Below are 7,098 nucleotides of genomic sequence, written 5' to 3'. Positions count from 1 at the left end.
AATCTATCCTTAGCTGCCTTGATGACTTCTGTCACTTATCAGGACAGATGATTAATAAATCGAAGTCTAAATTGATAATATCACAACACTGTCCAACTTCAACAAAAAATAACCTCTCATCCATGTTGAAAATAAAGCTTAGTGAAACTTTTGGTACATACTTAGGCTTTCCCATCCTAAATTGTAGACCCAAACCAAAAGATTACCAATTTGTGATCGATAAAATGAGAAGCAAATTAGGTAGCTAGAAAGCAAAATGGCTTAATACAGCGGGTAGGTGTACACTAGCCTCCTCTACACTCAATACCATCCCAAACCACGTCATGCAATACTCTATATTGCCAACAAAAACTCTCAAGGATATTGATAAAGTCCAACGAGACTTCTTATGGAACTAGTCTCCTGATAAGCGCAAAATGCATATGATTAATTGGAATATCATTACAAAAGATAAGTGCAATGGGGGGGCTGGGTATAAGAAAAGCAAAAAGCAAAAACTTAGCCCTCCTAACAAGCTTAGCTTGGAGAATGATTAATAATACAAAGTCCCTGTAACGACCCGACCGGCCGTTTTGCCTTTTAGAACCCCGTTCCCCTGAATAAAGCCTCACGTACTTGCTTTAACTAATTTACGACTTGCCGGGGCAATTGGTTCGGGGATTTGAAGGGTTTTGAGTAAAAATATGCCCATTTGCTTCTTTAGGATTTCTTAAAAAGACCAAGTTTGACTTCGGTCAACATTTTGGGAAAATAGGCCCAGATTCGTGATTTGACAATTTCTGAGGGTCCGTGGAAAAATATGGGACCTGGGCGTGTGTCCGGAATCGAATTCTGAGGTCCCTAGCCCGAGTAATGAATTTTTATCTAAAATTATTTAATTGAAGCTTTAAGGAATTTAAAGAAACTAAGTAATCATTGATTCCCTAGGTATCGGGCTCGGATTTTGGTTCCGAAGCTTGGTACAGGTCCGTAATGTTGTTTAAGACTTGCCCGTAAAATTTGGTGTCAATCCGAGTAGTTTAAGGGCGTTTTGACCCGTTAGAGGAGAATTAAGAACTTTAAGATTCAATAGTTTGATTCATTTGGTTTTAGGGGGTGATTCCAAGATTTAGCGTTGTTTTGGGAGTTCCGAGGGTTAGAGTAGGTCCGCCTCGTGATTTCAGACTTGTCGGTATGTTGGGGCGGGGCTTGGGAGCCCCGAGCGTCAAACGAGCGAGGTTCGAGCGAAGTAGAAAATTTAAGAAAAACAACCTTCAGTTGCTGCTTCTGTCATAACCGCATCTGCGGTTCTTGGACCGCAGATGCGGTCAGCACGTCGCAAAAGCGTAAAGGGGCAGGCCAAGGGGAAACCGCAGAAGCAGCCCAGAGACCGCAGAAGCGGTCCAGCTCCGTAGGCCCAAATCCGCAAAAGCGGCTCGACATCCGCTGAAGCGGACCCGCATAAGCGGACACCTGACCGCAGAAGCGGTCCAGGCTTCTTGGGCCATTTCCGCAAAAGCGAACCTTTTCCGCAGAAGCGGTCCTGGTACCGCAGAAGCGGAAATCGCTGGGGGCAGAGAGTTCATTTAATCCGAACTCAAAGTCATTTATTCCATACACAACTCCACGCTTGGGCGATTTTGGTGCTTCCAAAGAGAGGGTTTCAACATAGCATTGTAAGGTAAGTAATCCCTATTCATCCTTAGCTTAAATACATGTATATTAGGTAGATTAAACACTAAAAATTAGATAAAATTAAAGAGTTAGAGCTAGACCTAGGGTTTTAAGAAAACTAAGATTTAATCATGTAATTTGCTATGTAATGAACTAGAAATGATATATTATTGATCCTTAGGTTGTAGAGAACAATTTCCTTTGAAAAATATCGGAATCCGGGCACGTGGGCCCGGGGTCGGAATTTAGGAAACTTGTGAAAAGGGGTGGGAAATGGCTTAAATAGCTAGAATTCGATCTAGTAAACTTATATTGACTAGTTTTTACTTCCTTTAACTAGTTTGTGATCGTTTGGCTCCGACTTGAGGGCTTGGACTTGTTTTTGATATTGGAAGCGCGCGTTGGAGCGAGGTGAGTCTCCTTTCTAACCTTGTAAGAGGGAACTGTCCCCATAGGATTAATAATTGAGTAATTGTTGCTAAATGAGGGGGCTACGCACGCACTAGGTGATGAGAGTCCGTGCGTAGCTACTACTATGTTAATTGTCCGGGTAGTTTAGGACCCACTTCATGCTTGTTTATGTAAATCTTTATATTATCTTGGTATTCTGAATACCTAGGATATGCTAGAGGCTTAAAAAGGGAATAAGAACGTGCTTGCATAATTGTTGAAGTCTTGCTTGGCATTAATGACTATTGAGGTGCCGTGTCTGTATACTTGATATTATCTTCTTATTTGTGGATCGGGCCGATCGCCTCGCTATGAATAGATGCATCTATAGGCGCGCCGTCGACCCTCGGCAAGTGCACAGTTTATTTTTGTTGGATCGGGCCGTCGCCTCGGCATATTTGCGCATGCTTATATAGCTTTGCCTGAGAGTGTTAGATATTAGAACTGTTGTTTTTCATGACTCGAAAGGAATTGATAATTGTAACTGAAGTAATTGATTAACCTGAATCTTAGCGAGAATATGACTTATATGCCTTGTTGTAAACTGTTGCCTATTAAAGAGTTCTCATTGTTAGACTTACACTTATAATATTATCTGACCCTAGTGAGTATCAAATCGACCTCTCGTCTCTACTTCTTCGAGATTAGGCGGGATACTCACTGGGTACATATTGTTTATGTACTCATGCTACGCTTCTGTACTTAAATGTACAGGTTCTGAGGCAGGTGGATCCGGTTATTTCTCTGGTGCACATTCGTGAGCAGACTTGAGACTTCTACGGTGAGCTGCTTTCCTTCCATGTCGATCCGCAGCCGAAGAAGTCTTTCTTTTGTATTGGTATATTCTGTCTATTCTGATCCAGACAGTAGGGTAGCGTGGTATTCTTTTGGGTTGTATATTCTACTAGTTGCCCGTAGCTTGTGACACCAGGTTCTGGCACACACTTTGGTAGACGATTATGTTGGGGTTGTGTAACTATTTTATTATGGTATTTATCTCTCCTGGTTTTAAATTTCAAGTTGAGTGTTTATTCCACTTATTCTAATTAAAAATAATATGATTATTTTAGTAATATTTCCGCAATGGCTTGCCTGACAAGGGTGTCAGGCGCCCTCACGACCTATTGTGAAAATGGGTCGTGACAGTCCCTATGGACAAAGGTAATCTCTAGTAAATACGCAAAAACTAGAGGAAAATTTTTAAATTCGTTCATATGGAAAAGCATCCTAAAAGGTTGGTACTACTGCAACATAGGTACAAGATGGGATACCAACAACAAAACAAAGCTAAGTGTTTAGAATTCCAACTGGATACCAAATGTAATGAGCCTTAAAAAGGCCATAACTGGTCCCCTAATAAAAAATGAAGACAAGCTTACTGTTAATCAAATAAGGAAAGGAAGCCAATGGAATTTAACAAAAATAACTTTCGAGCTTCCTGCTCAAATAGTTGATAATATTAATGCTATCATAACCCCTAAGGACCACAATTCAAGCATTAATAACATTTGGAGTCTGTCCTCAAATGGCCTATTCTCGACCTCATCGTGCTATCAAATCATTAACAACGAGGAAAAGATTAACATTGATTTCAGCTGGATTTGGAAATTACGATGCCCAAACGAAATTAAAATCTTTATTTGGAAGTGCTATCATAATAGACTTCCCACTAGATCATACCTATCTAGAATAGGCGCCAACATTGATCCTCTTTGTCCAATTTGTAAACAAGGGGAGGAAACTATACATCACATCTTTTAGGATTGCAACATGATCAGCAACTTATGGTGCACCTATGGACTCCACTATAACATTGCCAGTCAAAATACCCACTGGCTTGATTACACTAGACAGGATAATACTAATTTCAAATATTATTACCTTAATTGGGGTGAAGTGTTCCCCTTCGCTATATGGAACATTTGGAAAAATAGAAATTACAACAACCACAACAACACCTCTTGCATCTAGAATGGCCCATAATAATCAAACAATCTCTTGAATACAAACTCATGACTGAGAAACCAATAATAAACTCCCGCCACAAAGCCATTAAGGTAAGCTGGTTCAAGCCACCAAAGGGCTGGCTCAAACTTAACATAGATGGGGCCTTCAACATAAATAGAAGCCAAGGTGGTATTGGTGGAGTTTTACGAAACCATGCAGGTCAGTGGATAATGGCCTTCAACAAGAAAGTACCCACACTCTCAGCTGCTCAGGTGGAACTCCAAGCTCTCCAGGAAGGCCTCCAAGTAATTATAGATCACAGCCTGTTTCAAGTGGAAATAGAAACGGATGCATCAGAAATAATGAGCATGCTTGAAAATGATCACCCAACTTATGGAAGTTTAATTAATAAATGCAAGTGGTTAATACTCCAAGCGAGGCGGAAGGGACAGGTAACCCTCAAGCATAGCTTCAGGGAGGGGAACGCAGTGGCACATATTTTGTCTAGGGAAGCACTCATGCAGTCCAACATAAATAAGCTATGTCTTTTGGCAACACCTCCTCAACCGGCGATGAAACAATATCGAAGGGACATAGAGGGCTTTTCTTATGTAAAATTTACTTGTACTAAAGTATGCACTAAGTTGGCTGCTCTAGGGAATGTTGATGCCTTAGAAGGTTGTAGCTTATATGATAGTGCCAAATGCGGCAGTATGGTTTGTAATATGTCTAAACGTGACAACTAGTTATTAATATATTTTCTACTGTTCAAAAAAAAATTGATTTTGCGTCACGAGAATTCAAGAAATTTTAATAGCTTCTAATCGATGGAATTTGAATTAATCGATTTAGTAGGTTTTAAATGTTGGAAGATTATAGATAAAAAAAAATGTTCTGTTTAATGCAATAGCTACGTTATGTATATTAAGATTTAAGGTCTATGTTTCTATTCTCATTATGGGAGACTCCTGTGTTGAGAACGATCATTCAAATAGATGGGAATAAACTCATGAGCTCATATATTAATGAACTCTATAGAAGAGTCATCTAAAATAGAAAGTGCCAATTTTTTTTTTCGGACACCACTCAGGAGCGGCCCGACGAGTTTTGTGACCTAAAGCCAAACTTTACGAGGGATCTTAACTTGTTTTTTTTAAAAAAAATATTTATTTATTTGAAGTCTAGTTTTCTAGTTTTTCTTAGATACAAAGTTATTAATAATTTCTTAATAATCAATAACTCCTAATAAGTATTTTTTAATTGATAATATAGCTAATCCATTTAACCTTTACTGAGACATTGTTGATCTTAAGTGAGATTTTATCAATTTTAGTTTTGCAAATTTCTTTCCGCTGGTACGATGGAAAATAGAGTTATTGACGTTATTCCATAAGTAATATAGATATTGGAAAAAGAATCAAATTTTTTTATTTGACCGAGTGTATCAATTAAACTGTTATCTTCTAACTGTACTATTTTTTTAAATATTTTTAATTCCAAAAATAAATCTAAACCATCAATATTAATTATTATGCTTTAAGGAACATTCAACATTAAGGCAATATTTTTTTAAATTTTCATCATCTAGTGATCTTAATTTTTTCCGCTAAATAGAAAATCAAAAATATTTTCATATGCTTCAAATTGTTCAGATTTATTTTAAAATGAAAAAATAGCCTTGTCTACTATGTATAAAGTAATCAACTCCTAAGGACTCTTCGAAAGATTTTGAGATTTTATTATCAACATTCTCATCAAATTGTTACTTCCTATGTATGATACGTTTCTTATGAAATTCGAGTTCGATATCATTTCAAGTGCATTTTTCTTGGCAGAAATCATAGTAGTTGCAAATTCTTCTTCTATATACTTGTTATAGAAAGAAATCAAATTTTTTCACTTTGTAGAACCTTTTTTCAAAACTTATACATAGCCTATTAGGTATAATAAAAAATGGGCCCCCATAAATAAATGTGAAACCTAAAGCAGCTGCTTTACTTGCTTTTATAGAAGGCCACCCCTGACACCACTAATCGATCATACAACGGCAAAGGGCCAAATATACCCCTGTACTATGGGAAAAGGTTTAAATATATCCTTCGTTATACTTTGGGTCCAAATATACCCCTGTCGTAATACTATTGGTTCAAATATACCCTTCTTCTGTTAAGTTTGTCCAAGATGGACATCCAATTCTACGTGGCACTAGTATTTGATGAGGTGGATGCTACATGGCATGCTACCTCAGCGCCCCTAATCCATATATAAAAGACTAAAATTTGAAATACAATATTTTTCAGGGTAGCGATAATGGTGGTAATAGTGGTGGACGGGAAGAAAATTTTAGTGGTGAAAAAAAAATACAAGGGGGGGGGGGGGTAAAATGGGTTAGGGGCGCTGAGCTGGCAAGCCATGTGGCATCCACCTCATCAAATGTCAGTGTCACGTAGGATTAAATGTCCACTTTGGACAAACCTAACGAAAAAGGAGTATATCTGAACCAATAGTATAACGATAGGGGTATATATGAACTTATAGTATGACGATGGGTACAGTTAAATAGTTTCTGATAGTACAAGGATATATTTGGCCTTTTCCGATCATACAATGAAACTAGCAACAGCTCTGCCTTAGACTTCGTCATCAACGTAGGAGAAAAACAAAAAAGTGACTCCAATAACCCTTACTTTTCTGAATTTGAATTAGTTGGATGATTATCAGTAACTATGGAATATTAGATAATTATAAAAAGGATAGTAGAAATGACACCAGGTAGCCACTCTAAAGGTTATTATTTAAGAATTAATTAATGTATCTTGAATTTTAGATTTTTAGAATAAAAATATCCTGAATTGTCCTGATATTAAAATTTTTAATTCAAATTTTCAGAACAATATAAGTACTGACTAATTCCTAAATAAGAGTCCGAGAATGACCGGTTGTACACTTTTCTCTATTCTCTTTTTAATTCAATGGCCACGACATGTACACTGAGGTCTATGTTTCAATCCTCATTATGGAAGACCATAGAATGTGCCTCTCCCTCCC

The sequence above is a fragment of the Nicotiana attenuata genome, chromosome 2 (genome assembly GCF_001879085.1).
Source record: "Nicotiana attenuata strain UT chromosome 2, NIATTr2, whole genome shotgun sequence".
Classification (NCBI taxonomy): Eukaryota; Viridiplantae; Streptophyta; class Magnoliopsida; order Solanales; family Solanaceae; genus Nicotiana; species Nicotiana attenuata.
Note: the sequence above shows the minus strand (reverse complement) of the source record.